General features: G+C 46.3%; 1 protein-coding gene across 1 annotated transcript in view; it reads right to left on the bottom strand.

The window, feature by feature from the left end:
- The window catches only part of LOC311589056 (protein NYNRIN-like), a 183,608-nt gene that overhangs the window by 8,904 nt on the left and 161,715 nt on the right, over positions 1–12,989 (bottom strand). The gene's annotated exons all lie outside the window — the stretch shown is intronic.

Raw genomic sequence — 12,989 nt, 5'->3', positions numbered from 1 at the left:
GATGTGTCTCTGCATTGTGTAGGGACAGGTGGGTGGCATATTGTCTTAGGCTGCCAGGCATCCACACAGGGCTCTTGTGCCTCCATTGTTGTCCATGGAGTCAGCATGTTGGCCCAGCATCACTTATTTTCTGATTGGGACAGATCTCTCACCTCTCTCCGAGGATGAGAATGTGGAGAAGTCACATGTGGTAAAATAGAGACTTGAGATACTCCCTGTGTAGACTAGGGATGGGTAATCAATCGTTTTGTTGTTGTTGTTGTTGCTGTTTTTTTTCTTTTTAGAAGAAAAAGATCTTCATCTAAGCAGTGTTGGGAAGAATCTCCAAGGCAGCCATGGTGCTTGGAGCCAGCAGCACAGGCTGCATGTTTCCGGTGGAGAAGATGCATGTGCGAGGACATGGGACGTGGGACAGACATTGAAGCTGCCCTTTTACCAGGACAGATCTCAGAGGATATTGAGCAAGGGTTTCTTCCAGGTGACACTTTCTGTGATTTATGGAATAAATCTGCCTTTTTAGACTGGAGGTGAGTCAGAGAGTGAAAGTGTGGAGGAAGTACTCCTGTGGGTCCCCAGACAGTTGCTGACAACCCAGGCCTTTTAAAATCTCCACAGCCAGAGAACCTGGAGACAACCTTTGGTTCCTCTGTGCTAGAGGGAGCCTTCTCTTTCTGAGCCCATAGGGACACAGAGGGCATGTGTAGACACTAAGGACACTAGGTGAGACTAGGTCAGGCCATACTCCCAAGATACTAAGCTACTGAGTGTGTCTTCCTGTTCATCTTAGTAACTGGAAAAGCCTGGGTCTGACTATGCCTGTGGCTGCTTCTTAGATTCTGTCCGATGTGTAAATTAACCAGGCTTTTTCTCCTGGCACTTGTGCATGTAGACAATAGTTTTATATCAGCCTTTCAAAGGCTAACCTACCCTTTAAGGGGTCACTGTGGAGAGCAAGCATAGTACCCCTTCGTGGCCACACAGCTAGATGGTCAGCCAGGTGTTTCCTCAGCTCTCACAAGCCAGCTCAGCCCATGAGCTTTCTCTCTGTTCTCTCATCAGGTTGATTGTAAATGGCTACAGTTCCCTGAGCTGCCTTTCTCCATGACCCAGGCAGGATGCACTCTGCGGTACAGTACATTTCTAGTATTCACCGCTGGCATCAGAATCTATGACACTGTGCTTCCAGGCCTTACAGACACTGAAAATCACCCAGGAGCCTCTTGACATGTCCTCCTCTACACAGAGAAACCCTGTCTCGAAAAACCAGAAAAACAAAACAAAACAAACAAATATTCAACAAGCAAGTGAAAGCCTTAGACAACTCTGTAAGTAGCTCCGGTGATACCTACAGGGGATCCAACAAAGGCTGTGCTAAAAAGTCTCTCAAATATGTAAAGGAGTCAAAGCATCCTATTTGCAGAGATAAAGAGACTCTAAAGTCTGCATTAGAAAACCCTTAGAAACAATAAACACTTTTAGGAAAGCAACAGGACACAAAAGCATCGTACAAAATGTGATGCTTTTATATGTCCTAGTAACAAGAATGCTGAGAGAGAAATCAGAAGGGGGAAAAAATCCCACTTAACAACAGCATCCGGGGATTGGCAGAATTAGCATCATGAAAATGCACATATTGCTGAAAACAATGTATAGGTTCAGTGCGATTCTGTCCCAAATCCCACTGTTCTTCACAGAACTAGGAAAAGGAATCTGAAAGCTCATGTGGAAGTAAAAGAACAACCCTGACTCCTCAAGTCAATCCTGAGCAGGAAGCAGCGCTGGGGGCACCATGGTACCAGGCTTTAATTTATACTCCAGATCCATAGGAGCAAAAACTGGGTGAAGGACCCCAAGCCTACACAGACCAGTGCTGCATGCTCCCTCTCATATGTACATCTCAACTTTGAATTTCCAGATCACTATGCTTAAGTTGGAGCGACCATAAAGGCCATAAAAGCTGGAGAGAACCTTTAGAAGGAAAGGGAGAGTCCCTCGCAGAACGGTCATGACAGAACTCAGGAGCTGTGAGGTGGAGTGGGTCCCCAGGGCTGAGAAAGCTGCTGTGGCAATGTATGAGGACAGTGGAAGGGCGGGAGGAGAAGCTAGTGAAAACTAAAGATGTAGGGGAAATCCCATGGAAAATTACTACATACTAAGTCAATCTAAAAGAAACAATTTTTCTGGGTGTGGTGGCACATGTCTGTAACCCCAGCACTTGGGGAGGCAGAGGCAGGATGATCTCTGTGAGTTCAAGGCCATCCTGGTCTACAGAGTAAGTTCAAGGACAGCCAAGGCTACACCAAAAAACCCTGTCTTGAAAAATCAAACAAACAAACAAAAAAGAAAAGAAGGAAAAAAAAACATAAATTTAAGCCAGGCAGTGGTGGTGCACAATTTGATCCCAGCACTCTGGAGGCAGAGGCAGGTGAATCATGAGTTGGAAGGGAGCCAGGTCTACAGAGAGAGTTCCAGGACAGCCAGGACACACACACACACACACACACACACACACACACACACACACACACACACACACTAACATAATTGTAAAGAGTTTGGGGACTGGCAAAATAGCTCCGTGATGAAGAGAACTGACTGTTCTTCCAGGGGACCCAAGTTCAATTTCCAGCACCCACATCATAGCTCACAGCCGTTTGTAAATCCAGTTCCAAGGGATCCAGTAGCCTCTTCTGGTTTCCATGGGCACCAGGCATGCATGTGGTGCATAGCCATGCGTGCAGGCAAAACATCCACACACATAAGATAAAATTTAAAATTATAAAAATAGTGAGAAAGCTTGGATGAGAGTATCCTGCGTGGGTTGATCACGCTCCTCTGAGAAGCCTGAGATCGTTAAATGAGAACCTCTGTAGCAGAGGTGAGGAGCTTCTCTGTGAGCTGCTGACCACTGAGGCCCCAAAACAGCCAACACATCATAGGGCACTGCTCATCAGACCCAGATCATAAGACCTTATTGCCAAAGACACCACATTATTTAAATGCTGAAGACTGTGAAACCAATGGCTGTTCCCTCCGCACTGGCCAACTTCCACAATTCTAGAAGGTACCATGTGAGCTTCGGGGAATGAAAAGTCATCAGACGCCCTACTGCTGTGGACCCCACAATCTACAATTGCAGCCTGCCTGGCAAGCTCTGTCCATTGGCGATGGAGAGGCGTGACTATTCGGGGAGAAATCAACAACTTTCTCATTGGATTTGAGGCCAGCAACATACCAGGGAACTCAGGTCTGGTACTATGAACTTGGTCGAAAGCACATACTTGGGGAAGTCATGGCTCTAGGGGAGAGCTTACTGCTGCTTTGCTAAATAGCCTTGGCATCAAACTGCCCCTGAATTATTATGTGTATACCATTGGTTAGTACTGACTTCAGCCTTCATCAGGGAAGCTTTTGTTTCTGTTTGTTTTGGGTTTTTGTTGTTGTTTTCGAGACAGGGTTTCTCTGTGTAGCCTTGGCTGTCCTAGACTCACTTTGTAGACCAGGCTGGCCTCGAACTCAGATCCACCAGCCTCTGCTTCCTGAGGGCTGGCATTAAAGGCGTACGCCACCTTGGCAGGCTTAGGCAACCTTCTTTTTTACAGTGGGCAATGATCTACAAAATTAATAAACTGAAAATATAAAAACTGTGAGTTGTGGGCTACAAAATGAGATCCTTTCAACAAAATAAACAACAACTTTTAAAAACCTGCCTTTGTTAGGCATGGTGGCACACACTTTTAATTCCAGTACTTGGGAAGCAGGGGCAGGCAGAGCTCTGCATTTCAGGCCAGTCAGGGTGCCACACTGAAACCCAGTATCAGAGAGAGAGAGAGAGAGAGAGTTAAAGTCATAAAGCTAAGAAAAATGAGAACAAATTGGTTCTTTTTTTTTTTTTTTTTTTTTTTTTTTTTTTTGGTTTTTCAAGACAGGGTCTCTCTGTGTAGCCTTGGCTGTCCTAGAATCGCTTTGTAGACCAGGCTGGCCTCGAACTCACAGGGATCCGCCTGCCTCTGCCTCCCGAGTGCTGGGATTAAAGGCGTGCGCCACCACGCCCGGCTAACAAATTGGTTCTAACCAATCTATTTTCCATCTTTAAAATTAAAATAAACCTTTGAACTTCTGGGGGGAAAAAAGATTTTGAATGCAAGAAAAAAAAACCTTCAAACTATTGTCCTGCATGCATTTAGCTATCGCCTGTTGACATCGGCACCTCTTTGACATCGTTCTATATTTAATGTATAAAAAAATCTTGGTGATAGAAAGATGTGAAGTCCTGTGCCTTACTGGTAGAACCAGAGATACCCACAAGTAGGATCAAATAATGAAGTTGATGGGGCTAAGGAAAATAACGTAGGAGTTGTAGAACACTCGCGGGGCACGGTCTGTCACACACTGACCTTATTCTCTCCAAGGGAACAGGGACTTGTTTAATTACTTCAAACAGTAGCACAAAGACCATAGAAGTTATGTATCAGGCTTAAATACCCCCTAAGCATAAAAGGAAGACATATTCCTTGTGCCCCGCCCCCACCCCAGGGGGGGAAGCCCTTTTGACTGGATAAGTGGTGCATTCCTATGAAATCAGTGCCCTGGAGGAAAAGACAGTAGAGTTAAAATTCACTGTGAGAGCTAAATTCACTGTGACAGCCAGGTTTTTTGCTACTTTCCTCGCTTTTCCATTCTGTCTCCCAAATAGCCTGCCCATCCTTGACAGCATGTCGAAGGGTGAACTCTATAGGCACTGAATGAATTCTCCACAGGCAGTTGGTATCCCCACAACATTGGTGACATTACAGAGGATGCTAGGTGTTGGCTCAGTTTATTAACAATTAAACTTTATTATACAACCCAACTAACACACACAAGAAGGAAAAAAAGGTTAAAGGGATAGAAGAATAAACCTCCTGGAATCCTTCGGCAGGACGGGTCCTTAGGTGTCTCTGTCCCACGAGCTGGTCCAGTCCCTTCCTCTCTCTCCGCGCCTCCTCCTTCTCTCCTTCTACCTCTTGTTTTTCTCTCCCCCACCTTCCCAGTCATATGCAAAGGGCGGTCCCTTCTCCCTTCGAGGGTCAATTAGGAAAACAATAGCCACGGTGGGGTTCCTAGGTAGGCTTCCTGAATTCCAAGCCCAGGAAGGCTCCAAACAGTCTCTCACAAGGTATTCATGGTGTGCCCCAAGGGTAAAGCCCGCCAAGACTGCTTCCACCTGCGACAAAGCTTAATCTTTCCCACAGCTAGGACTATCCAGGATACAATGGATTCTCAGGGAAGGGACTGCTGATGATGTCACTTGGAACTGCACTGGCCAACCTGCCAACTAGCTTTCCTCAAATTCATCAGAGGCTGAGGTGTCCATAAAAGGGGTGTGTCCTGTGACACAGGGAAACAATTCAGCACTCCCTCCCTCCAAAGCCAGATAGTCTTTCTGATTCAGGTGAATCTTACTTCACTTTTTCACCCACAGGGATCTGAAGGCTCACTTTACAAACACTGCTCAGGAGTGGCCCCTCCCCTCCTCAAGATTCACACTCAACAAGATGAGAAATAAAGGACGCTGAGAAATCAGATCAGGATAATGAGGAGGAGGGATGATGATTGCTCTGAGCTGAGCAAGCACTTGGGGAAGATCCTCAGATTATTACTGATTGGGGGAGGGATCAAAAACAAACAGAATCACATGTGTGATGAAGAAAATTCCCCCCTGAGACTTATCAGAGCTCACTCTAGCCATGAGCTGTTAGTGAAGATGTGACTTCCTGTTCACAGGCTTGGCTGGAGACACCTGCACATTGAGCCAACACAGGTGGGACCTAAGGCATCAAAAGCCAACACTCCCAGAAAGCATGTGATGACATGAGCCTGAAATCAGGAGGCTGAGGAAAGGGTAATGGCAGCCTGGTCAGTCTGGGCTATGGAGAGGGATCATGAGTAGAAAACACACAGACACACAGACACACAGACACACACACACACACACACACACACACACACACATGTAGACACACACAGACACACACACAAACACACGAGAGAGAGGGGGGAGGGAGGAACGGGGGAGAGAGAGAGAGAGAGAGAGAGAGAGAGAGAGAGAGAGAGAGAGAGAGAGAGACCAAAGAAAACAAAACAGCATACAGTCATCTAATAGAACATGTTGTATCTTGTAAAAGTAACATCTATTTTTCCTGTTTTGGTTGTTGTGTGGGAGGCTTACTGCCTCCTTTTGCTCACCTGGGCCTACTTCTGGAAGCTTCTAGCCTCAGTAAATCTAACCTAGGCATAAAATGTTCTCAATTTCTGAGCTTTACGGCTTTATAAGTTCACCCTTTCTTGTTCTTTCTGAGCTCTGGGCTGGCTGGTTCAACTCAGCTGTTCTGGCTCAAACTCTTCTCCCAGTTGGCTTATTCAATCTGGCTTCTCTCTTGGCCCTGAATTGCTCTGCTTGGCCTCAAACTAACTCATCCATCAGCTCTAATCATCTGGCTTCTTATTTTCTGACTCGTTTCAGCTTCACCCGAGTTCTCTCTCTCTGCAACTCATCTATTACTGTCCTGTTAAAACTGCTCCTCTCCTTAAAACTGCCTCTTAAGCGCCTTCCCTTCCTTCTCCTTGGGAGAGTTGGGCATATCCTATTCTGTCAAATTTTCTCTGATTCCTCACCTTTTCTGTCACCCAATTAGACATCACTTTCAAGCATGGGTGTTTCCTTCCACAAACTAACTTCACCTTCCTTTGGGTTTAAGGCATGTACCGCCATGCCTAGAACTAAGCTTTTCTTTACCTGATACTTGCTCTATACCAGGCTGGCCTTGAGCTCAGGATCTGTTTGCCTCTGTCTCCTGGATTAAAGGCATGTTTGCATTCCATCCAGATCAAACAGGCCTACAAGATCTTTGGATGTGATCTCTTGCCAGAACAACCATGTTCTGAATTGGCATTCCTCTACAACGTTCCTCTTTCTGTTCAAACTAAAAATTGTACACAGTTTAAATTTGACAATAGAAACAATTGTTAATTCCACAATCTTAACAGTCTGAATGTCCTTCTGAAGGTCCACTCAGCCGTTGATGTGATGATCCTCTGTAATTGCAGTCCTGGTCATCTGTCCTTCAGCGACAGCCCATTTCAGCATCAAAGTTTTCCAAACAGCCAGTTGTGAGAGCATCTGAGAGAGCTGGTGTGCTGAGACTAAACTCCCATGCTCATCCAGCATGAAGACTGCGGGCAGTGTGCTGCATCATTAGTGTGTGCATTGGCTAAAGGAGACCACTGGCCTTCCTTCTTGTTGGTTTCTACCTTGTAGCAGGGTTTCTTCCCAAGTTAGCTTGATGGGGACGTCTCTGGACTGAGCTGTTGACCAGCAAGCCCTTGGGATCCTTTATGTGTCCTTGCCCCTGTATGGAAGTCTGGGCACGCCTGTGAGCAGCCCTGCACTACACACTGTCTTGTAACCAACAGGAGCTAGAGAGACTGGGGGAACTGCTGCAGTGCCTGCACAAGAAGAAGCAGCTGGTCAGCCAGCAGAGGGACTCAGTCTTAAAGCTGCAGCATCAGTTGCAGGTCCTCCAGATGAGTGAGGAGTCAATGCTGGGAGGAGAGGGTGAAGCCATCTGGGTCCCCTGTACCTGGGATCTCTGACTTTTATGGGATTTTGCTTGCCTGCTAAACTAAGAGTCAATGCAGGGAAAGAACACCTCAAAGTGCTGTGCTGGGCCAAGATACAGACACACCAAAGAAAACAAAACAGCATACAGTCATCTAATAGAACATGTTGTATTTTGTAAAAGTAACTTCTATTTTTCCTGTTTCAGTTGTTGTCTGGGAGAGTTACTTCCTCCTTTTGTTCACCTGGGCCTACTTCTGGAAGCTTCTGGCCTCGGTAAATCTGTCCAGGAAACATTATGTTTGCTACTCAGTGTATCTGAGGCACTGTGACTCCCTTCTGTGCTCTGTAGTATGGTCGGAGCAGGCTGTCCTTGAACTCATGAAGGTGTGCTTGCTTCTGCCTCCTAAGTGATGGGATCTCACGCTGTGCACAACCACACCTGACTGAAATTTTATTGATATTAAACACAACCCTGTTGAGATCAGATTCCCTCCCTTGAACACTGCTCCCTACAGTGTTTAACCATTTCTATGAAAAGGCTTCTTGGGAGAGAATAGGCTAAGGAGTTTCCAGAATGCAGCGAGCAGATGTCTCTGCTCCGGGATGATCAGAACCTTCACAGGAGGGCTCTGTAACACACTTCATACTGCCATAGAGAGCCAGGGTGCAGTCTGCCAGCTCCAGCCCTAAGGAAAGCACAGGTTTCAGTTTGGGGCCTGAGCCTGTGCAGGGCTGTTGTTCCCAGGCACACAGCTCAATAGATGCTGCTGCAGCGCGACGGGTTCTACCTTGCACGTTTCTTGGGTGCAAGGTGCCTCTTGGGCAGGACTGAGATTGCTTCGTGATCTCATTCAGGTTGCCATGTCCCAAGGCTATATTGCATCTGTCTATAAAATGACGTGGTCCATCAGTATCTCATCGTGAGTAACGTGGATATAGCTCCATATTCTGTTGACTATGGTAGGCTACTTTTACAAAATGATGCCCGTGGACTGTAGGAGAGAGTCTTTGTATTTCTTGTAGAACAGAGATCATACAGGACCTCTTAGATCGAGTTCAGACACGTGTTTACTCTTGAGGAAATTTCTAGACCCAGCCACCGTGTGACTCTTATTCGTTGGAGTTACAATGACTTCAGTTAAAACATCGTGTTGTCTGTCCAGTATCATTGAGGTTGTGGGAGGGACCATCCTGACAGCTGAACATGCTGGACTTCACCAGGCCTCTGTCTTAGCTCTCTTCCTCCCTCAGGACTGAAAAACTGCAGCATGATCAGGAACTGGCCACAGCCCAGGAGAGCCCCCTGCAGAGGGAGCTGCTGGGTCAGGAGACACCTGCTGAGCCCCTTCCCCAGCAACCACAGAAACCCCGGGGATAGATATTCTTCCCCAAATTTGGTTTCCTCCTGGGAATAGGACTTAACTTCATCACTGGCTGGTTCTGGGTCTGATTCCTTTTCATTTCTGACAACACCCTTACTGTCACAAGCCATTGGTCTGTGCCGCTAAATCTGCAGTCAGAGAATGCTGCTGAGCATAATATTTGTTTACTTTTTATTTGGAATTTTTGCCTTTGGTTGTTTAGACTTTGATTTTGTTGTTAAAGTGCTATACGTTCTTGCTATTGGCTTTCAGATTTTTCCTAGTCTATTCACTCTCTACACTGACTCCCTTTTTAAAGTCCTTTTTAAAAATGTACTTTTTAATGATTAGAAATGAAATTTGCAATTCTTCACTCTTAAGACCATCTTCTTTATTCAGGTGTCCTGTCTCACTCCTAAACCCCACAGTTCACAGAGAGAGATGGGCTGTAAGTCCCTGGCAGCCTGGGCTACATATGGACTTTGCACCCAGCCACAGGGGAAAGTCCACCAGAGGCTTGGAAACCTCTGTGTGGACAGTGTGGCTTATTCCATGCACACATCCTTTATGACAGGAACTGTATCCATGCTGTCATGTATTTAGCTACCCCTAAGGTAGAGTGCTCTATAACGCATATCCATTACTGGCCCTGTGGACCACATTATTGAGAGAATACCTGTATTGCTCTCTTAATTTTCAGGAAATAAACATTGACTAATGGAGTATGACTGAAATCAGGAAACACAGAACTATTTGACTCAGTTCTCCTGCAATACAGCATTAGTGATAAGCACACAACAGAGATAATGACATTTGGAGTCATGTTGGAAATATAGCTTATTATAGATGCTTTGTCCTTGACCATGGATTTGTATGCTGCTTGTTTTGTTTTTTAATCTTTGTTTTTATTTTTCTTTATGTGAATGCATGTTTTGCCCCCCCACAGACACACACACATGCATGCAGTTCTCCCAGAGGTCAGAAGAGGGAGGCAGATCCTCTGTTACAGATGATTGTTAGGCACCATGTGGCTTCTCTGAGCAGCAAATGCTCTTAACCTATGAGCCATCACTCCAGCTCCTGCACTTGGCCTTTGTCCTTCCTGTACACGTGCTGTATTTGTTGGGGTGGATCACCCCCAATCAAATTGATAAGTTCCTATAGATTTTTAGGACAGGTCAACGAGGTAGGCATGCTAATTGTCATAGAGTACCAGGCATCTGTGTAGGGCACTGGTGTCCCTGCCGGTCTCCCTGGGTTTAGGATGGTGTGCAAGACAGCATCACTTATTTCCAGTTTTGGAACAGAGATCTCACCTCTCATTTAGGATGACATTGTACATTACTCACATCTGATAAAATTCAGAACTGACTCAACATACCTGGAGGCTAGGGTGGGAAAATGAATCCTTCATGGTGACAAGAAAACCTCTCCAGCTACAGTGCATGGAGCCTGCAGCACAGGCCGCATGTTTCTGGTGCACAGCATGCATGTGTAAGCCTGGAACATAAGAGGAACATGGAAGCTGCCCCTTTGCCATGGCTGATCCAAGAGTATATTGATGAAGTGTTTCTTCCAGGTGACTGTTTTATAACCTATGAAATGCATCTGACTTCTGAGACTGGATGAAAGTGAGAGTAAAACTGTGAAGGAAATAATCCTGTGGTCCCCAGACAGTTGCTAGGAAACCCTTAGAGGCTCAGCATCCAGAGAAGTAGGGTAGACGTCCTGGTTACTCTCTGCCATAGGTCACATTCTCGTTCTGAGCTCACACAAACACAGAAAGGGGCATCTGTGGAAATGGTAGGACCTACATGAGACTTGGTTTAGGCCGTATGACCAAGTTACTATTATATTAAGTGGGTCTCCTTGTCCATCTTAGTATCTGGACAGAGCCTGGGGCCGGCTGTGTCTTACTGAGCTGTGACTACTCAGCATAGCGTTTGGCTGTTTTGGTAAATGTGACCAGAATGGAAGACTAACCAGGCTTTTCTACCAGCACTTGTACAGGTAGACAATAGTTTCATGTCAGCTTTTCCCAGGCTAAACTGTCCTTGGCGCACACTGTGAACTGAGGTCCCTCCTTTTCTTTGCCATATAACTAAATATTCTCAGTCAGGGAAGCTTTGTGTCAGCCATTCTCAAGGGCCAGTCTTGGGGTGGCCAAACGACCTGCTGAATACAGTCATCCAGCCAGCCCTGTAATTGTTGTGGATGATGAATGGAGTTCCAGAGCTGAGATGTCACTCAATGGGAGAGTAGTTGCCTAGCAATCATATATGGCAATCCTAGACCTTGGGGAAGAAACATTAACAAACAAGTGACATCTTAGGTGTAGTCTACAACAAAAGGAGGATCTCCATAGAGGCTGTTAAGTCCTCCGACCTCTAGTCTCCACAGCTCCCTCCATTGTCCCCATTAGTTGACAGGTATTTTCACTAAGGTGAGCATTCAATCTTGCATTGAAAAGAATCTGCACATTATCAATAAAACACATACTCCATATATATACATATACATGTATATATATGATGTGAGTGTATCTGTGTACATAAAGGTACATAAAGGGCTTGTAAAATTTCTTAGTGGAGGTGATGGGCTTATGAGATGGCTCAGCCAGTAAAGATACTTGCTGCCAAGCCCAGAACCCTGAGTTCTTCCCTTGGACCCCACATGCTGGAGTGAACAAACCTACCACAAATGTCCTCTGATCTTCATGTGTGTGTGCATGTGCATGCATGAACCCACCATAACACTCAACAATGACTCAAGACCATGGTGAAATCAACTGTCGAAGAGGGCTGCAGACTTCTGTCACTAATGCCTTGTGGTACCTTCCTGGTGACAATGAAATGGTGGCTCCTTCATCTATACCCTGAAACCTGGCAGTGTGGCTGTTCTCACAGACGCATCACCACTGTGGAGAACAGGAAGAGACTACATGCTGCAGTCCCCACGGTGAGGCAAAGCCACAACTCAAGGAGAGACAGCACAGAGTAGGGCAAGGTTAGCGGTCAGTACTGTGAGCAAGGACTGCTCTCCTCATGACTGGATTGCTAAGTGACTGGCCAGCTTTTTGCCTCAGCCCTCCCACCCCAGCTCATCCCACTAGGTTTCCTTCTGTTCTCTCATCAACTTGCCTGTGAATGGTTGCAGTGCCCTGAGCTGCTCTCTCCATGACCCAGACAGCACACAGCGCTTGTAGGTTCAGTGGATTCCTGGCGGTCACTGCTGGCAACAGATCAAGCGCATTGTGTGCCCAGGTGTTATGGACCCTGACACCCACCCAGGAGCCTGGATGCCACCTAGTTCACTATAGCATTCCTGCCCTTGGTTCCTTGCCCTGTCTGCAGTTCAGTAAAAGTGCTTTGCACCCCTGAGAATTCTGGGTAGCCTCACCTGTGCCCATGCCCCTTGCTTCCCTGGGAACAGCTCCACGGATGGGCAGAGGCTCCTGGTTACACATACCTGAACCAGACTGAGTGGGACCTGAGGTGTGGTTGTCAAGTGCTCCTGTAGACTTTCAGCCACTCCCTGAAGCAGAGATTGCTGTTCCTGCAGGAAAGGAGGCACACACTGCCTGGAGTCAGAATGCTGAACCTCAGGTCACTCTTTTGCATAGAGGAGCCTGTCAGGCTATCCTTCCAGTGGTCTCCCTTGGGAAGAGACTTTGAGGGCTGCAGGGAAAGTATCAGAATAAGATCTGCCATGATCTTGGTGCTCAGGTAAAGGACAGTGTGACTTCCTGATGGCCATAGCTGTGTTTATTCTTGGAGTCACTGAGTCTCAGAGCCAAGTCCCTGGCCTACCCTAGAGAAATGCAGGTGAGCTCACTGGAGATCTTGTCCCTTTCTGAACAGTTAACAAGAGTCATCTTTACTTCACCTGTTCATCCTTCCAACAAAAAGCCGAGAGCCCTGCAATGCACGAGACTAGAAGTTGACAGGTTAGTGTTAAAAAAAAATATTTTTTAAAGACCAAAAATTAGTCAGTCCACACATGGTATGTACTCACTTATAAACGGA

This window comes from Acomys minous, assembly GCF_964271855.1.
Source record: "Acomys minous genome assembly, chromosome: 18".
NCBI lineage: Eukaryota > Metazoa > Chordata > Mammalia > Rodentia > Muridae > Acomys > Acomys minous.
The sequence above is the reverse complement of the archived record's forward strand: the minus strand, read 5'-3'. Positions and strand labels throughout refer to the sequence as shown.